General features: G+C 53.5%; 1 protein-coding gene across 4 annotated transcripts in view; it reads left to right on the top strand.

Annotated features, from left to right (window-relative positions):
- The first annotated feature begins 1,687 nt into the window (after window positions 1-1,687).
- Window positions 1,688-20,422, top strand: part of GDPD5 (glycerophosphodiester phosphodiesterase domain containing 5) — an 86,779-nt gene continuing 68,044 nt past the window's right edge. For 3 of the 4 annotated variants that reach the window (XM_055423697.2, XM_055423694.2, XM_055423696.2), the window contains exon 1: window positions 1,688-2,487. The gene's annotated coding sequence lies outside the window, so the exon portion shown is untranslated. Of the gene's footprint in view, window positions 2,488-4,279; window positions 4,420-20,422 lie in introns of all 4 variants that reach the window. The other variant, XM_088843193.1, reaches the window with a different exon arrangement.

Below are 20,422 nucleotides of genomic sequence, written 5' to 3'. Positions count from 1 at the left end.
GTTGAGGTACCAGAGGCTCAGAGGGATCAAGTAACCTGTTCAAAGCCACATAGCTTTGCCCTAGAATGGGACAGTGGTTAGTGGAAGGAACCCTGTGCCAGCCATATGGTCTTGGGGACATCACTTGGTGACATCTCTCTGCCTTTGTGGCCTCATCAGTGAAATGGGGTACCTACAGTACAAGGTTGGTGGTGAGGCTTACAGAAAACCTGTACTCCCTGGCCTCCATCCTTTCCCTCCCCAGTCCATTTAATGGCTTTTACACGGCCCCTGCTGGACGCTCAACACTCAGTCATTCATACATCAAAACCCTCCAAGAACCCTCGGTGCCTCACCCGGCGAACCTGGCGCCCAGAGATAAATCAGACACAGCTCCAACTCCAAGGCTCTGGGGGAGCGATGGGGGTGGGAGTTCAGTTCAGTCACTCAGTCGTGTCTGACTCTTTGTGACCCCATGAATCACAGCACGCCAGGCCTCCCTGTCCAGCACCAACTCCCGGAGTTCACTCAAACTCATGTCCATCAAGTCGGTGATGCCATCCAGCCATCTCATTCTCTGTCGTCCCCGTCTCCTCCCGCCCCCAATCCTTCCCAGCATCAGAGTCTTTTCCAGTGAGTCAGCTCATCACATGAGGTGGCCAAAGTATTGGAGTTTCAACTTTAGCATCAGTCCTTCCAATGAACACCCAGGATTGATCTCCTTTAGAATGGACTGGTTGGATCTCCTTGCAGTCCAAGGGACTCTCAAGAGTCTTCTCCAGCACCACAGTTCAAAAGCATCAATTCTTCCGCGCTCAGCTTTCTTCACAGTCCAACTCTCACATCCATACATGATCACTGGAATAAACCATAGCCTTGACTAGACAGACCTTGGTTGGCAAAGTAATGTCTCTGCTTTTTAATATACTATCTAGGTTGGTCATAACTTTCCTTCCAAGGAGTAGGGTGGGAGTACAGGACAGAAACTCAGTACTATTGAGATGTCTGTGTGCTGTCCCTACCTAACCTCTGCTTTTAGCTTCTTATTTTAAAAACTGACAAAGACGCCCCCCCATCCCCCCCCCCGCAGATGGGCTCTGGGAAGGAGGAAATGTTAAAGAAAGACCCGTTCTTTATTTTCAAAAACTTATTTTTCATTGCTTCCAGAAACCTGAATATTTCACGGTATCCAAGTTCATCTCACGCTGAGCCTCAGAAGCCAGAGAGGGAGAAGGATACTGTGAGGCTGTGTCCCACCAGTCTCGAGGGCTTCACGATTCCCGAAGACTCCACTCGCCCCAGGATAACTACCCTAGTTTACATCCTGTTCCTTTTCCCACCCCGACCCCTGTTCCTACCCCTTGACTGTCCCACCCTCGGTCCCAGATAAACCAGCCCTCCCCACTGCTACCTCCATCCGGGTCCCCAGGTCACCCTCTCCCTCAGCCCAGCTCTTTAAAATGCCACCATGCCCTGCCTTGTCCAGTCTGCGGCCTCACCTCCCCACTTCGGCCCCGCCCTCTCCGAGGTAGAGCCCACGTTCCGCTGAGTTCCGCTCTTTTCCCGCTCTCGGATTGGCTCCAGCTGCCCGACGGCGCGGGACCTGAGCCGGGTGGGGGTAGGGGCGGAATCTGGAGCTCGCCCCGCCCCTTGCTTGTAGCTCGGGTGGGTGTGGCCTCACGCTGATCCCGCCCCCACTCGGGAGGGGCCGTGCTGGCCGGCGCTCAGGCTCTGAGCGGCGCTGCCCCGGCTCTGCTCTTCTCCGGCTCAGACTGCAGCTCCAGTGGGGGTCGGCGGCGGGGATGACAGCGGCGGTGGCAGCGGCTGCGGCGCGGGACTGAGCGAGCGGCGAGCGAGCCGAGGAAAGAGGAGGAAGTATACCCGCGGCCCGGAGCTCTGGAGTCAGCTGCTGCGCCGTGGACCGCCCCATATTGCAGAGCCAGCCGAGTCCGGACCTAGAAAGACTTACCCGCCGGCTCCGGCCGCCGCGGCTCCGCGCTCCTCGCCGGCGCCCTGCCCTGCCCCGCCTGCCCCAGCCCCGGGTTCCGGCGGGACGCTCCCTGCTCCGCGGTCCGGAGCGTGTAGCCCGGACGCCCCGAGCCCCCGACGCAGATCCAGTGCACCGGGACGGGACGCTCCTGGCCCACCATACGGCTCCAGGGTTACAGGCTCGCTCTCAGCCTTTCTGTAGTGTGTGTCGGAGCCCCCCAGCCCTCCGGCCAGGGTTAAGGCGGGGTGCACCCCAGCCCCGTGATTGAGTGCAAAGGAGTCCGGACGCCTCCAGACTCTGGTTCCCCGAAACCCGGACCTTCTGCCGCCTCTGATACGGTACTTCGGACTTGGGATCCGTGCGAAAGTCTAGGAAGCCCTGGCCTGGTCCAGAGCCGCGTGAGGGGTCCCAGGCGGGCCGGACAGTCAGACTGAGCCAGACTGGGCTGGTACTGCGAGCCGAAGCTGCCACCTTCCTGCCGCCCCGAAGAGAACACAAGAGAGAGCCAAGAGCTGCAGGTGAGAGAGCCCCGGATGCCGAGCAAAGGCGGCCTCCGACCCCATCCTGGCTCCGGGGCCACCTGCGGGTGTGCACGGGGCATTAGCTGCAGCTGGAACTGGCTAGGAGCGGGGCGCGGGGAAGGGAGGAGAAAAGGAGAAAACGGGCACTTATTGAGCGCCCATTGTGTGCGGGTCCGCGCCCCACCCATGCGCAAAGGCTCCCTCAAATGGCTCACTCCCATTGCATGTGATGAAAGGTGTTGTGTGCTGTTAAGAGCGCTTATAGATGGGGAAACTGAGGTTCATCAGGACTGATTGACCCTGCTCTTTTTACTCTGGTGCTGAGACTGGGGAGGAGTGTTAGGCTGGAGGGGGAGAGGAGCAGAGAATGGAGAGGAAAAGAAAGGAAATGCATAGCTGCCAGGCAGGAGGTGGGGGGTAGGGGTCAAGGTGTGGCCATCGGAGAGCAGATCCTGAGGCTGGTAGGTGGTCTCTCCTGGCCTCTTTCCCTCTCACCCCGTTGTCATGTCACCTGCAAGGAAAAGTGACCTAGAGTTGAGAGCAGAAGTGGGAAGCTTACCAGTTTCACAGCTTCCCTCCCAGACAGCTGCCCCGTCCCCTGTGTGCCAGGATCCAGCCTCTCTAAGAGGCTAGGAGGGCCGGAGACACTGCTTATCTGCTAGGAGAACACACCATAGAGGTCCCCAAGTCAAAGCCTATCAGAGCTGAAGGAGATGAAGCCCTCAGCACTCACCGGCACACATGTTTAACATTGGAAAGGGGGACACTGAGGCCTGGGGACAAGGGGGTACCAATTGTTGAGGTCCTAAAGCAAGTGACAGGTTGAGCCAGAAGTACACTTGAGAAAAACCTTCCCAAACATCCTTCAAGGTATCCACTCCGCTTCCCTGGTTAGCATCTTCTGAATGGGTGGCTGGGGTTTTCCCACCCCTGATGTAAGGTCTCAGTGACCACATGTGAGGCTGTTGTGAGAATCCATGTGGTTGGTGCTGGGGCCTGAGACAGATCAGCAGCCCCACAGCCTCTGGCCCACACCTCAAGTCTGACCTCAGCCTCTCCGGGGCAGGGGAACCTGCAAGACACCTCTGGTCCAGGAGGGCAGGGGTTTGCACAGGTTCCCAGGGTTGGGGCTGCCAGGGTGAAGGGCACAATCCCAGGGGATGGATTCCCAGGCAGGGGTCCTGTTTGTTGCCTCCTGGGGTTGTGCACGGAGAGGGATGTTGTGAAAGAGTGCTTGGCGTGGACTCCGTGGGCTCTTGTTCTTGGTGGGGAGGGAATGTGGCATCAATAGGAGCCCTGGTGGTCTTGGCTGGGACGAGTTCACCCCTGCCGTGTCCAGCTTCCTGGAGTCAAGGGGAAACCACCTTGGAAAGCCCCTGGGAGGTAGGGGAGGGTGGAGTGGTCAACTGAAGACTGGAAGCTCTCAGTCTCTGGGGGTGAGTGTTTGGGGGAACTGGAAGAGAAAGTGACTGAGGGGCTTGGGATTCCCAGCCCCTACCTTCCCTGGGGGTTCAAATGCTCATAATAATCCCGCATCTAAATAAAGCTCCTCTCTGATGAGATAATCTCACACCTGTGATCTCATTTCATGGTGGAGTAAAAAGGATCTGGAACACAGAGTGAGGCAGAAGAGCTGGGGTGCCCCCCAGGGGCCTCTTGGATGCATCCATGTCTCCACGCTTCACCTGTAAAATGGAGTCAAGGCAGGTGATATGTTACCTGCTCAGAGAATAGGGCCATCTCGTCCAGCCCACTGTCAAATGCTAAAGAGTGGTGTTTGCCAAGACAGGGCTTGTTGCTAATGGCTACCTTGTGCGGGAAACTGAGGCTCAGAGAGGTGAAACCATCTGTGCAGAGCCTCTGAGTTTGCTTCAGGAACTGAGTGCTGACTGTGTACCAGATGCCCTGGAAGGTGTCCGGATGGAGAAGGTATTGTGGGGACTAGCACTCAATGGGGCGGGCTGAGCGCACGGGCAGACAGCAGTGAGTCACACCAGGCAGCAGAAATCTGCTCTGATTCCTCCCACTGGCCATGTGGTGTTGGGCAAGTCACTTCACTCCTCTGAGCCCCAGCTGCTTCTCTGTGAATTAGAACTCCTCTTTTACAAGGTTGTTGTGAGGTTTAAATGAAATATAAATATATAGCATGTGGCCAGATAGCTATTTCCTTTCCTGTAAGAAAAGGAAGCTTGAATTTTTGACCAGGAAAGCTAGAGAAATTCTCAGACTTGCCTTGGGTAGGAATGGAGGCTACTGTTGCAGGTTCACAGACCTGGATTTGCTCAGCTGTAAAGGTCAGGCACCCCTGGGCCACCGCCCTCATCCTATAACCCTTTTGAATCTGCTTGGAGGCCCTGGCAAGGGGGCTTTGGGTTCTGACCCCTAACCTCAGGGCTGCTGGCTCCCCAGGGTTGGGGCGAGTGGGTGTTCATTCCCTCTGGCCCATTGTCTGGCCTCCCTAGCCACAAAGATGCAGTAAATAATTTATGGCTCCCCTTGCTGGGAGGCAGCTTGAAGAAATTGATTGCTCTGTGTTCATTTGGTTTCTGAACCCCACCAGAGGAGGCAGGTTGTTCCTGTCAGTGCTAGATCAAGTCTTAGATATGGCGGAAAGGGGTGACAGGAAGAAAGTGACCTGTTATCAACCCCAGCTCTCTTAAAGGGGGCAAGGTGGGCCTGCAGGAGGCAATGGAAACCAAGCTAGACGAACAAGCATCAAGCTGTTGGGCCCCTGATTCCAAATGGGTCAGGAGGGGTGGCTGGGAGAAGCTCGTGGGGACCAGAGTAACCCAGAAGGCTTTATCAAGGAGAAAGGTATCTAGACAGGGGCTAGAGGCAACTTGCTGTAGAGAGTAGCGGTCCTGACATCAGTTCAAGGTTGAATTCTGGCTGTGCCACTTACTTATTGTGTGACTGTGAGCAAGACACCTGCCCGGCCAGGCCTCTGCTCCCTCCTCTGTAAAATGAGGTTAGCTACAGGTAACTGTGAGGTCATACACATAAAGATGGCCTGATAGGAAATCATACGCATGAAAGTGTGCCTCACTGTGAACGGGAGCCACAAGGTGGTCTAATGGCGGGAAAGATGAGCCAGTGTAATAAGCAGGGAGGTGGGGAGAACTTAGAGTGGTGATGAATCTGTGGGGTCAGAGAGGGGTGTGAGTAAGAGGGGTGGGTGACCAGATGGTGGAGGGCCTTGAATGCCAGGCAGAATTCACACTGCAGAAAGCATCACAGGGCCCCATTGAGGACCCTCTGTGACTCCTTCTTACCAGTCAGATGGAGACTAGGCCTCTCCGTGCATTCAAGGTCTTGCCCACCAAAGCCACTGCATGGACCCCTGGTCATTGCTGTCCACTGTTTCCTAAACAAATCATGTGTGGCCCCTTTGTTTATGGGGTTGCTCCCATCATCCATGGGCTTCCCTGATAGTTCAAATGGTAAAGAACCTGCCTGCAATGCAGGAGACCCAGGTTTGATCCCCAAGTCGGGAAGATCCCCTGGAGAAGGGAATGGCAACCCACTCCAGTATTCTTGCCCGGAGAAGTCCATGGCCAGACCATGGGGTCGCAGAGAGTCAGACGCTGAGTGACTAACACTTTCACTTTTCTTTCTCATTGTCGATACCATCCTCCGCTCTGCCCACTTCCCCATCAGTCAAGGCCCAATTCAGAACATAATCCCCCAACCCCTCTACCCCGCACCGAGAAACACTCCTGGATTACCCAAGCCTCTAGTCACACTGCCTCTGAATCTTTCACGCTTCATAGGAATACTATAAACAGTTCCTACCATTGCATCCCACTTTACAGCTGGTAACATGCATCCACATACTCATTTACTACTACTGTGATGCTGATGTGAGCAATTGCTAATGCTCCTGAGTACTTGTTCTGAGCTAGACATGGTGCTGTTTTACAGACCCTCTCATTCATAACTCTGGGAGGAAGCTACTGTTATGCCCCAGAAACTAGGGCTCAGAAAGGCTCCTTGTCTTGCCCAAGGTCACACAGCTAGATGGTGGGAGAAGCCAGGAGTGTGCTGTTATCTGCGACTGAACAGACAGCACAGCGGCTTTTAGATGTCCTGCCTCTTCAACTCCACCCAAGTACCTCGAGAGCAAACTTTACATGTTAAAAGCTTGGAAAGGGTCCTTCTTCCCAAGGGTAGGGAAGGGCAGTGCTAGGCTGAGCAGGGGGCCCTGGACCCTGCACTGGCTGACTGTATGACTTGGGGTGAATCAGACCCATCAGACCTGTTTCCCTGGGTCTATGGGGAGGGGAGTGGGGTATCTGAGCTTCCAGAGCTCCAGCCTTCTGCAGTGTCCTTTGTGACCCTGGAAGGTAGGGGAGGAGACCACAGCGTCAGAGCCAGAGGATGTGGTACGATGGGCGGCTGTGATTTTTGGCCCAGCCGCTGTCTGGACCAGCAGGCTCTGTAGTTAGCCGCTGCCTCCTCTCCTTGAAGGAGGGAGGCGGCCTGGGCTGCTGGAGCATGGTCATTAACTGGGCCGAGACGACCCTGTGATTGGGAGCTGGCTGGGCCAGGCCAGGTTGGCAGGGCTGCAGGCAGGCAGGCCTGGTCACATTGGGGTCACTGGCGGGGCAGCTGGCTGAGCAACTGCCTCTCCTCCCTTTGCAGCCTCCAGGGCGGGACCCACGGGGCACCAGAACTTTGTTGGCCAAGGCTTGCCCTTCTTCCTGTGGTGGTCATGGGAGTGAAGCAATGAGGAAGCGAGCCAGGCCTGAAGATGTCTCCTTCTAGAAGCTTCCAGGACTCCTCCTCTACAGATCCACAGCCCTTACTTGCCTGCTGTGGTCTGTGGATTGGGTTTATGTAGGTCTGCTTCCCTTGCCAGCCAATCAGAAGTAGATTCTCTGCCACTCAATTCTCCCCCTGCTCCCAGAGTGCCTGGCACAGAGTGGGTGCTCCTACCCCGTCCCAGGAGAGACAGTGCAAGCTGCCCCTTAGGCAAGTTACTCAATCTGTGTACCTCTGTTTCCTTCTTTATAAAATGGCACTGGTAATCACAGTGTTGCAGGGGTTAAATGAGACGATGGGAGGCAGGTGCCAGGTCTGACACACAGACTCCGTCAGCATGAGTCCCCTTGCCCGTCCCCTTAGTTGCTTCGTGATCAAGTGACTCAGTAAGAAGCTGATGGAAGAGCCCGGCCACTGAGGCTAGGAGGGAGGGTGTGCCAAGCAGCAGGGAGGGCTTCACCCAGGAGGATGCTTTGCCACCTGGGGAGGACTCTAGCAGATCGGATTTGGAGAACTGCCATTCCCACCACCCTCCCAGTAGGTAGGCCAAGCTCTAGGCAGAGGTCAGGACCAGGAGGGATGTCCAGGACCTGGTCCTTCCCAGACCTTCACAGCAGGAATGACCCAGTTGGGAGGAGCCGTCTGAAGTCCAGGTAGCAGATGCTTAGCAGAATGAATTCTTTAAGGGAAGCAGTGTTCATTTGGTCTCCCTCTCCCTCTGCACACACACATGATTACATATTACAAAACATAACATGACTGGAGATTTTGGTCTGTGGGGGGAACAGACATTCAACAAATAAACACAGATATAAAACCTCCAAATTGTGAAGACTGAGCTCCCAAGGCAGGGGCCGATCCTATGGACATCTGTGGATGGTGGTAGAGGGCAATGCTCAGATCACAGCCCAAGTGTACCCTTTCTAGCCATGTGACTTGGGCAAGTGATTTAACCTCTCTGGGTCTCAGTTTCTCCATCTGTAAAATGGGGACAATTATAGTTGTGGTGAGGATTAAATGCATAATTCATGTAAAACACTCAGAAAAATGCCTGGCACATAATAAGCACTCAGTGCATATGTGCTGTTGTTGCCTGTATCTTGAGCACCTACTGGAGTCTGAAAGAATAGGTGCTCAGAACGCACATAGGGAATGAGTCCCAGGCACAGGGCAGCTGCCCTGGATAATGAATGAATATGCGGACTCCTTAGGAGGGGAGTACACAGTAGCAGTGACAACACACAATGTGGTGGAGAAGGTCAGGGGCTGGGTTGGTTTAGTGCAGGGCAGAGATGGAGTCCGGAAAGGCTTCCTGGAGGTGGTGCTCCTGGAACTGCATTTAAAAGTATCACTTAACACGCATGCACGCACACTCACCTACTGTGCGGGCAACAGTAGTCCCAGGCTCAGAGAGGAGTGGTTCCTGTCCAGGAGGAGTCCCTGCCTGGGCAGACCCTGAGTCTGCTGGACTCCACAGGCCTCCATCTTCCCCCTGCCCCACCCTGTCTCACCGTCTGTGACATCCTGCTGGAGGGCACCAAGGAGGCAGGTGGGAGGAAGTGTGGGCCGAGGTCTGAGAGCCTCAGCTCTTCCCAGGCCTGGGACCAAATCTCCAACAGAAAAGAATAAACAGGCGTTGCTTGGAGTTCTTTTATCTTCTTGCTTCCAAAGCAGAGGTGGTCTTCAAGTGTTAATCCTACAGCTGTTTAGCTTTTGAATGAGTGAACTCTATGTAAAAGAAAAAAAGGCCTTGAAGAATTTGCCTCACCCTCCCACCCAGGAGGCTCAAAGAGAAGCTTTTCTTCCACTGACAAAGGAGCCAGGACCCCCCAAGTATCTTTTAAAAAGTTCACCCCAGAGGCACCCTAAAATCAGGGTCCCCTCATGTTGGCTGCACTCACAGCTGATGGTGGGCCCTGAGGACATGACCTTGGCCCTTATGTTTTGCCTGGTTTTTGCCTCTCTTGTAAAATGAGGTCAGAGTAACAAAGCCCTTCCTTCCTTTGTAAGGTGTTGGGTGGAAGAGGTTATAGTGAGCATCTGGGCCCATGGCTCTCTAATGTGCTACACACAGTAGAATCACTGCAGAAACTTTTAAAAGTCCTGCCTGGTCCCTGCTCCACAATCTGGGGCAAGACCTACACATCAATAGTTTTTAAAGCTCCCCAGGTGATGTCAAAGCACAGCCAAGACTGAAAACCACCTGGCCACCCTCTGTAGCACGCCTCCTACCGCATCCCCAGGTGATACCCATACATCCCCGAGACAAGGAGCTCGTTGCTTCCAGGGTATTGCCCTCTCTGGAGAAACAGGGACTGGAAAGACTTTGCAGTCTGATAAACCTGGATTCCAACACCCCTCTGATCCCTGCTTGAGTATCTTCTCTGAGCCCGTGTCCTCATCTGAAAACAAATAACATCTCTCTGAAAGGACCGTAGAGACCAAATGAGGCCATGTTCAGAAAGCACCAGTGAGGCACTGGATATGCCAGCAGTGTGCAGGGGAAGGTCACAGACAGTGGCAGAGCCTGCTGGACTCAGACCCTGGACTCCCCCTGCATTGCTCTTTCTACTGGTCCAGCCACCTAAAGCTGGGCCTCTGAGATGGAGGCTGGCATGGGGAGAGATCAGCACCCACTCTTGGGGCCCTTCCCATCCCCCTTCTCTCTAAGAGATAAGACAAGACAGCAAGCATTTTGTCTTGCTTGGTTTTGTTTTAATGGCCCAAGAGTCAAGCTCTCCTTAACAATGAAGCCTTGTCTGAATCTGCTTGTTTTTCCAACCCGGACACCCAGTTGCACTGCCTGCTTGGGGCCCCCGTCCCACCTGGGAGGACTAAAGAATGCCAGAGATTTTTTTTTTTTTTTTCATCTCGGGGAGGGTACTGGGAAGACATTGGAGGCCTCTGTGTGGCCCTCACCAATAATTGACCCCATTTAAGTCAGCTGCCTCTGTTGAAAGCCAATCCAAGAAAATTATTTCAGGGTAGTTACCAGGATGGGTTTCAGAAGCAGAGAAAGTCACATTTGAGCACTGGCTTTGTCCCTTACTGGAAATACAACCCTGGGAGAGTCATTTCAGCTTTGAGCACCAGTATTCTCTTCTGTAAAATGCTCGAATAGGATGTGCAAACTCCATGGGGAGGTTCTGAGAAGTGAATGAAGTGCTTGGTGTATAGTACACAGTGCCTACCATGTCATGAGTGCTCACACTGGCTGTGGCTGTCCTCACTGAACTCTGCCTCCTGCCTTCATGGCCCTGTCCTGCTCCCTGCTCCCAGCCTGCTCCGAGTGCTGGCCCAGGCTGAGAGAGCAGAGGTCTGCACACGTAGAAACATGCCCCCCTGCAAACCCCTGTTATGTAATCATTTGTTCCATGCACATTTAGAGGGGACTCTGAGGGGGAAAGAAAGACTGCAAAAAGGGGTCACTGGCGACAGTACCTGGTCTCCTCTGCTCTGGCCCAGCAGGGGAGGGTGTGTGAGCCCAGAGTGAGCTGCTCAGACAACGGGGTGTGGCAAACCAGAGAAGGGAGCGTAGCTACAGGGGGCCGGTTCCTGCCCAGGGCTGCAGGTGCCCCAGGAGGAAGAGGTCAGCTATAAGGACAGAGGCTCTGGCCTGCAGGAGAGGGACCCAGGTAACCCAGGAGCCCCAGTGGTGGAATAAAACTTCCACTCCCTTCCTTCCTCCAGTCTCCCCTTGGGGTTTCCCACTGGGTGAACCTCCCAGAAACCAACAGCACAAATTCAACACCTCAGCCTCCAGGGGCCCCGACGCAAAGTGGGCTGGGCCCAGAGAGGCAAACAACAGACGCAGGGCTTTCAGGCAAAACCTGTGAGGTGCGCTGGACTCACCCTCCAAGGGATGCAGTTTAAGGCTCATCTTTGACACTTGAGTTTATCCCTTACAAAGGGGATCTCAGCCCCCACCCCAGAGCATCCCATCTTCCACAGTCCTCTCCAAGAGGAGTGCTGGGGGCACACATCTTTCTATTTCTGCCTCACCAGCGGTGCCTGAGCAGCCCTTTGAGACTGGTGCTCAGGCCTCCTGGCCGCCATCCCCACCACTTGGCCCAGCTCTGCTGCCACTGGTCCTCAGAGGACCTAGCTGTGAGTTTCCAGCGTATATCTCTGTCCCTTTTGGTCAGGAAGCATGGAATAGTGGTTAGAATACAGGCTCTAAAACCAGACTTTCTCCTGAAATCCTGACTCTGCTGTAATACGGTTGGGGGACTAACCACTGCATCCCTTAACCTCCCTGTGCCTGGGTTTCCTCGTCTTTGAACTGGGAATAGCAGAGAGTACCTCAGGGTTGTTGTGAGGATTGATGAGTGAATGAATGGCAAGTGCTTGGGACAGTGCCTGGTGAGCAGGAAGTGCCCAGTAAATAACGGTCTTTACCATTATCACAAATAAGACAGTGGGAGCCCAGAACTCACGATGTGGCCGGACCTTTAATGAGAGGATGGGGACCGTCGCCACCCTCAGTCTAGACTCTGCCCTGGTGACGAGGGCTGTGACCATTCCCCACAGCCTGACCCCGTTGTGGACACTGACCTGTCAGTTACCTCCCCCCTCCCCACGTCCTCCCCCACCAATCACGTCCTGTGAGAAGTGGCCTCTCATTCTATTAAGGCTCAGTGTCCTAGAGCAGTCGCCAGTCCCCCACAGATACCGAGGGATGACCGTAATCAAATAACTGATTTAATGTGATAAATGCTCTAAGAGGATGTCCAGGGTATTTTGAAAATCAAAGTGGATATTTGTTTTTTTCTGCTTGAGAATAAATGGCTTATTTGTCAGAAAAAAAAAAAAAGCATTTGGATGAGATGTCCCCAAGTTCTACCACCAAGTCTGCATAAAGAGCTGGGAGGAAGAAGACTTGGATGTCGCCACCCTGGAGAAGCCCCAAGGCTGGGGTGGCAGGGAATGGTTAGGGTGTGGGTCAAGTCTCTTCCTCACAGGGCAGGTCAGGCAGCTCTGAGCAGGATACAAGGAAAAACACAGGAGCTCAGAAGAGAATGAGAGAAACTGGGGGCTTCATGGAGAAGGGGGCACTTGAAATGAATCTTAAAAGATAGGCTCGGAACTCTACTGGTCTGAATTGGGTGGGAAGGGTGTTCTAGGAAGAGGAAGCATAAGGCATGGAGGCGTGGCCCTAGGGGCTGCAGCAAGCAGAGCACGAGGAAGACGCTCTGGGTTGGAATGATGCTCTGGTGACACACATGGCTTCTGGAATCAGACAGACATGGGTTTGAATCCCTGCTCAGTTTCTTATTGAATTATTTCTTATTCTTTGACTGTGGGCAAGTGGCCTGGCTGCCCTGGCTCTCTGTTTAGGGCCCATCAGTGACTCGGAGGTTGCTGAGCGTGGCTGGAGGAGCCAGGCCTCCCCTTCACTTGTTGCTGCAGAGGAGGCAGGGACCTCGGGGCTCACCCTGGCCCATGCCTCTTCCCCCTAGATCAGGCTGCAGGTACCTTCCAGGGTGGTCTTACTAGGGACAACCTTATCTCAGGAGTCAGGCAAAGGCTATGGGGAGGCTGGCGTCAGATGAGCTCAGGTGCATAGTCAGACGAAAGATGTATCGGGCCATATTGCGTGGAAAGTGTCTGGAGGCCTTTGGGGCGTGGCGTTGTGGGGACGGCAGGGCAGTCCTAGAATGCAGAGCCCTCTCCTTAATAGCAGGCCACCACTGAGCACTCCCTCTTCGCCCGGATGGAAATCTCCGACTGTCTGAGACTGAGGAGGAGCAGCGAGATGCCAGGGGTGGGTGTGGTCGTGCAGCCCAGCTCTGCTTCTTTAGAACTTTGAAGACATTGGGTAAGTTACTTACACTTTCTGAGCCTCAGTTGCCCACCTAGAAAATAAGGGTAAACAGAAGAAAAGGGTAGCCACACTTACCTTCCAGGTCTGTTTTGAAGCTAAAATGAATTCATGGATGAGATGCATGCATGCGTGTTAAGTCACTTCAGTCCTGTCCAACTCTTTGTGATCCCCTGGACTGTAGCCTGCCAGGCGCCTCTGTCCATGGGCTTCTCCAGGCAAGAATACTGGAGTGGGTTGCCATGCCCTCCTCCAGGGGATCTTCCCGACCCAGGGATCGAATCCACATCTCTCATGTCTCCTGTATTGGTGGGCGGTTCTTTACCACTATCGCCACCTAGGAAGCCCTGATGGATGAGATACCATCTTGTATTTAAAAAAAATATTTATTTGGCTGCTTGGGATCTTCTTGCATCATGCAGATCTTTCATTGCGACGCACAGACTGTCTCTAGATGTGGCACTTGGGCTTAGTTGCTCCAAGTCATGTGGATCTTAGTTCCCTGGCTGGGCATCCAACCTGCATCCCCTGCATTGCAAGGCAGCCTCTAACCACTGGACCACCAGGGAAGTCCAGGCATCTTGTATTTTAGGAGAGACTGCACAACCACTTTCATCTTGTTTCCTTTCTACTGGCACTGTCTGTTTCTAATGCGGCTTCATAAAGTTCTTTCTTGTGTCTAACTTAAGTCCACTATGCTGCAGTTGGAACCTCCTTCCTTTTGTTGAGGACTCTGCAGAAGCAGGCTAAGCCCATTCTGTACAGAAATGTGCCCATCAGTACCTGCAGTGAGTGAGGCAGGGAACAGCACAGCATCTGGGTGTTGGCTTCAACCTCTGTCTTGGGAGCCCAGTTGTCAATGGCCAGCGCCTCCTGACCAGCGTGGTGTGGGGGTGGGTGCCTCATCTTGACTGTTTTCACTGTTCTTCCTCTCTGGGTCTTATCCATGCTCCAAAACGGGGACCCGGGGGTAGTAGAAAGTGCTCTGGGCTAGGTCTCGAAGGCCTGGGTCCCAGCACCCACTTGACTCCTGACTTGCTGTGTGGCCTGAAGCCAGTTCGCAGCCGCTGTGGGCCACAGTAGGTCTATGAGGATGTCTGTGCCTGGGGTCCCAGATGTCTCCAGTAAAGATGAGTACAGGTCAGCTGAAGCCCCCCTTTCTCTTTCTCATTTACCTGGGCTCCCACCACCCTGGGAAGTCAGCAAATTAGGGTCCTACTGATGGTAGTGGTGGTAGGAGCTGAGCTCACCTCAGGGTGGGGCTTCCAAGAGCAGGAGAGGCACATTTAAGGTTAGACAGGGAGTCGGGATGGGGGATTCCTGGTGGGTGGGGCAGCACCTGCCTCCTCAAACAGAGATTCTGAGAGCCTGGATTTTCTCCTACCCACCCAGTTAAACTCATCCCACAAAAGGTCAGTTATATTTGTCAAATCCCTCCTCCGAGCAGATCCTTTCCCACGTGAGGTCTGTCTGCTAAAATCCCTCTATTGTGGGTGGGGAAACTCAAGGCTCAGAGAGATGAGGTGACTGGCTTGTCAGTGGGGCCAAGGAGCCCCGGGACTCTTGATTCTGCTCAGCCCCTACCCCCACTCACACCAGGCCAGGGCATCTAGGTCCTCAGCAAAGGAGGACCACCGGGGTTGTTGTGAGTGAGGCCGTTTCCAGCCTGCAAGGACGCTGCATGGGCTGTGGGAGGTTGCCCTGGGCTCCTGGGACTGCCCTTTCCCTGGGAAGAAGTTGGTCAAGGAGGTAGAGGGATCAGGAACCCAGGAGTTCTGGGTTACAGCTAGTTCTCGATGCTTCTGTGAACTTCAGTGTTTGTTTTCCTGGAGGATCAAGACTGATTTCTCTTTGGTTTTGGTCCCAGGATAGTTTACCTTTTATAAAGCAGTTTGCTATTCATGATGTCACCGAACCTTAGCGGCCATCTGTGAGAGGCAGCGTGGGACTTCCTTGGGAGGGCCAGAGAAGGGGAGCTCTGGAGTCAGGTAAACCTGGGTTTTAATTCTGGCTCCCGCCAACTCTTTGCCCTCAGGCATGTGAGTAACCAGCTGAGCCTCAGTTTGTTCATCTGTAAAAGGGACAATTGTTCCCCACCACAAATAGCAGCAGCTGTCTTGCTGGCTGTGTGCATTAGATAAGGTCTGTAACCACTGGTCCAGTGCCTGGTGCAGAGTAGTACTTTAAGTGATTTTTTTTTTATCCGCCCCACTTTTTGGATGGGAATGTGGAGGCTCAAAGAAGGAAGGTCCCTTGCCTGAGGTCACATGGTGATTTAGCTTGGTCCTCCAGAATTCCTGTCTGTGGCTCTTTTCTCCAACACCTCCTTCACTATCCTCAAGTGACCCAACACTTCATTAGTCTATCCAGGTCTTCAATGTGTGACACTGTCCGACAAGGCCTGGTATCCCTTCCCCCCAGCGCCTAACAGCACTTATCTGGCACACAATAGGCACTTTCAGAATGTTTGTTGGGACTTCCCTGGCAGTCCAGTGGTTAAAACTCCGTGCTTCCACTGCTGGGGGTATGGGTTCCATCCCCAGGGAGCTAAGATCCCCATGCAGCCAAAGAAAAAAAGCTTGTTCTGTGCATGAATATGTTGATGAGTTAGTATAAAAATGTAAACTGTTAGTTGCTCAGTCGTATCCGACTCTTTGCAATCCCATGGACTGTAGCCCGCCAAGCTCCTCTGTCCATGAAATTTTCCAGGCAAAGATACTGGACTGGGTTGCCATTCCCTTCTCCAGGGGATCCTCCTGACCCAGGGATCAAACCCAGGTCTTCTGCATTGCAGGCAGATTCCTTACCATCCGAGCCTATTTTTTCAGGCAGCTAAGGCTTGTGTCCCTGAGGCTTCCTCTTGCTCCCTGTTCCCTTTGAAAACAACTGTCTAATAGTTTGGGTTGGAAATCTTTTTGAAATGGAGTGATGGCTTCCTTTCCCTGCACGAGGCCCACATGGTTAACTTCCTGGGATGGTAAACACTGTGAACACTGACTGCTTTGCTCGGAGAGCCGAGACCAGCTGAGACCCCACAGGTTCCTTGCACCCCATGACTCGGGACTGCTCACTTGTCCAACAACAGTTTCTGCCTTTGTAGGTTCCTGACTCTTCTCTCCCTGACCCTTCATTTGCTGCCCACAGACCTGCCTCCAATGGTCCAGCACCTCTTTTTCCTCCCCTCTTGCCCCCGTGTGTATTTCCTAGTTTGCTGCTTCTGCCATCTGGGGACTGAGAAATGGGACAGTTGAGCTTATTAGAATTGCTTCATTGATTCATTCACTCATAGCTAGTCAACTAGCAATTTTTGTCCCTGGGTCTTGCATCCATCATCTATCCATCCTGATTGAGGACCTCTGCAGTGGCTTGTGATCAATCAAGACATGACCACACCCTCCGAGGAGCACACACAGGTAAATCATGATGTACACAGCACATGCCGGCACAGGACTTTACAGTTTATAATCCACCTCTGCCTGCAGCACCACGCTGCATTTTCACAGCAGCCCTGAGAATAGCAATATCTCTGTTTTGCAGACAGTGGAAACTGAGTTCAGCTGGAGAAGGTCCCTTGCCCAGTGGTCAGCAGTGAGCACAGAATTGCAGTGGGGATTCAGGTCTCCAGCCTGGCCTGTTACCTCTTCCCTCTCCTGTGCTCCGTTGGCAAGCCCTGTGATGCCCGTTCATTTACTGCTTCTGTCACAAAGCTGGGGCAGGATCAGCTGCCTCTGGATCGGCCAGCGGGGAGTGTGGGCTTGCCTTTAGCACGCATACTAGTCCTGCAGTGGGCCTGGGTCCACCATCTGGTCCACACTGCCTGGACTGTGCTCTGTGAAGCCCTGGTCCCCTGGGATGGTTCTGGGTCCCAGGACGCATAGATTTGGGAAATGTAAGGTCACGTATCTCAGAACAGGACTTCTCAGGGCCTTTACTGTATTGATATGCATGAGGGATCCCCAACCTCTGGCACAGGTGCCACCAGCCTTTCCCAAGCTTGCCTGAACACGCGGCTGCTTTGTCGCAGAGCGGGGTCTGGGGGCTGATAGCCTGGAGAAAACACGGGGGAGAGCTGATCTGTATACCCTCACTTTCCAATTTGGCACAGAAGGCTTCAGCTAGAGCTTGTTTCTGCCCCAGGCAGCTTGCCTTTTGAGAGAGGATCTGCGGGAGGACCGTTTAGCCCCAGGAAAGAATTGGTAATAATGGTGGAGTTTCAGGCAACAGGAGGAAGTGAATGGTGGAGATATTTTGATTCTTTCATCCACCAAACACACATCTCTCAGACATCTCCTGGGTGCCAGGCGCACAGCCAGAGTTTGGAAATGCCAAGATGCGTCTGACTAAGAACCTTTCATTTCCCTGTGCCCACTAAGGGTTTTTAAAGAAAGACAAATACTAGCCCTAAAAGAAAGAAGTATTTTTGTTTTTGTTTTTTATTGTTAGGGGTCTTCTTGGGAGGTAGGTGGGTAATGCAGTTACTGCTGGGTTCAGTGGCTCTGTAGTCCCCGGTCCAGAGGTGGGTAAGGGAGACAGTTCCAGGAACATTTACCCTAGACAAAGTTAATATTGCTCCCATATTACAGATGAGGAAACTGAAGCTCAGAAGTCAAGTTGCTTACCCATTTTCACACAGAAGGAGTTCCTTGATGTTGTCAGGAGTGAGGGGAGGCTCAGAAGAGGGAGGGAGCACTTCCCCTGGACTCCGTTGGCCTGAACTGGGCTCAGGAATCTGGGGTTAGTCTCTGCACAGAAGAGCAGAGGTCACCTGGGGGTTGGAGGGGTAGGCAGGCTCTGGCCAGCTGGGAAGGACATTCTTGGAAAAGCAACAGCCTAGAGCACAGGTACAGAGGTGGCAACAGGGTAGGTTACACCTTCTGGACCCTGTGTAGAGCCTGGGGTGATGGAGGCAGAGGGAGGAAAGGTGGGACGTTGGAGATGGGGCTGGAGAAGCTGGCTGGGCAGTTGACAAGGGTCCAAACTCAAGCTGAGTAGGAGCACCTTGAGGGCCAAGCCATTCATCCCAGTGTCCCCAGCACCTGGCTGCTGCCTGCCTGGCAGGTTTGTGTACTGGCTGGACTCTTCCATCATGGGATCTTGGACAAGTCCTTTCCTGCTCTGGACCTTGGGTTGCTCTTGCTCATGGTTGGGCTCAATCAAGGTCACCTAGCATGTCCTTTCCAGCTCTGAAGGGCTCTTGGGAATTCTTGGCATGTGTGCAGGGGAAGACCAGACTGTTTCTCCCCCAGCTTTGAGGTCTCCTGGGAAGCCCTAGCAGGGCAAGGGCCAGATATTTGCCAGGGCAGAGGTCAGGCTGACTCTGCTGGAGGAATTCAGTCCTCATTCTCTCGTCCTTTCAGCATCCAGTCTGCTGAGCTCAGGATGAAGTGCCATGGTATCCTCACTGATGGCTCTTCTAAGGCCCCAAACTGGGTGGCGGAGGGGAGTTGAGCTAGACAGGGGTTGTGGGTTGCCTTCATGAAGCAGCTTGGTGCAGGATAGGAAGCTCTGCTTCTTCCTTCTGTGTGAAAATGGGTAAGCTACTTGACTCCTGAGCCTCAGTTTCCTCATCTGTAAAATGGGAGCAATAGTAACTCCCACACTGGGCTTCTATGAAGATTCAATGAGATAAAACTTGTGAAAGCATATAGTAAACTGACCCTTGCCCCCCACAATCCCCCAGCCCTCTGGGGACTCACCCCTTTCCCAGAAGTGCTCCCGCATGGCCATTCGCTAATCTCCATGCAGGCTTCTGTAGGGTATACTTTATCCAGGCCAGAGCGATCGGAGCCCATGAATTATGTACATGTTGAACAGGCAGGCCAGGCCTGCGTGTTTGCACTCCTGTGCCTTCTGACAGGAGGAAAAGCAGTGCTAGGTCCTGGGACCAGACACCACCCCTCCCAGCTGCACCCCAGAGGTCTGCAGAGTGTTGAGTCTGGCCCCTGGGAAAGGGTGGGGCATGTGTCAGGAACGCTCCCTCCTCAACTTTTCTGTTCTGCTCACAGACTGGATCCAACAAGCTTGTCTTATCTGGGGGACTCTGGCCTGTGTCCCTGAGGGTAGAACAAGACTGTCACCCTCCCTCCCCTTTGCTTCCCAGGAGGTGTCAGTGGGAACAACTCAGTCTCTGGTGTGGATGCTGCTTTATTTCAACAGGGCCTGGGACACCCATCTGGGTGGCCTGCAGCCTGTCACACAGAGTGCTTAGTCAAAGCCACCTGTCCAGGATGGGGGCTCAGAAGTATAGGTCTGGGCTGCACCCAGCCTCCATTCCCCAAGAGCTCTGAGGGTCCCTCTCAATGCCCTTGTTCCTGAGTGGCTCCCAGATGGTGTTCTGGCCCCACCAGGGCTGGGGGTTGGAGGTAGACAACTGGGATCGACTGGCAGCAGAGGCATCACAGACATTCCCTTTGCTTCCATTGGCATGGGGTTAGGGACAGGGGAGGGGGTAAGCAGGGAGAAGGATATAGCGAGGGGGCAGCATAAACTTAAGGAGCTTATTGAAAAGAGAGCCCAGTGGACATAAATATCTATTCTCTCCCAACCCTCTGGCTTTGAAAGCCCTGACACACCTGGATTCTTGTCCCAGCTCCACCCCGTACGTGTGCAACCTTGGATCTGTGACATGGCCAGTCTGAGGCTCGGCCTAGGCTATAAAGCTTTTGAAGCTGGTGTGAGGTCAAATCAAACTACCCAGCAGGAGGGACACCTACTGGTGCCAGGTACTTAGTAGGCCACTGATTTGCCGAAATATTTAGTTCTAGCCCAGAACAAAGCAGTTGGTTTTTTAGGTACTTGGTCTGTGATCTCTCTAAGCAGGAAAGAGGAAATTTCTCTTAAGCTCCATAAAATGACCCGTGCAGCTTAGATACATTCTCCACTCATAAGCCCAGCAGGGGAGGCTCTGAGTCACCTGAACATTCTCTCTGGGATGGGGCTGCCCTGACTCTGCGTGCTTGCCAGTGGCCTAGGGCGAGTCCCTGACCTCCTTGTTCCTGTGAAAGGAAGGTAAAGGACGCCTAACTCTCAGCATTGTGGAATTACCTATACGACTATTGAAGGACTTCCCTGGTGGTCCAGTGGCGAAGACTGCGCTCCCAATGCAGGAAACCTAGGTTTGAGCACGGGTCAGGGAACTAGATCCCACATGCCTCAACTAAGAGTTTCCATGCCACAGCTAAAGATCCCTCATGTTGCAACAAAGACCTGGAGCAGTCAAAAAAAAAAAAAAAACCCACACTCTATTGGAAAGCAAAAAGCACCACTGATACATAGTGGGTGCAGGCCAGTGGCTCAGGAAGCCAGGGCCGTGTTTGTTCCCTGTTCTGGTGACAGCAGGCTCTCTGACGC

The sequence above is a fragment of the Moschus berezovskii genome, chromosome 14 (genome assembly GCF_049115385.1).
Source record: "Moschus berezovskii isolate FMDL1 chromosome 14, NW_MosBer_1.0, whole genome shotgun sequence".
NCBI classification, from domain to species: domain Eukaryota; kingdom Metazoa; phylum Chordata; class Mammalia; order Artiodactyla; family Moschidae; genus Moschus; species Moschus berezovskii.
This window is presented reverse-complemented; position numbering and strand designations above follow the sequence as displayed.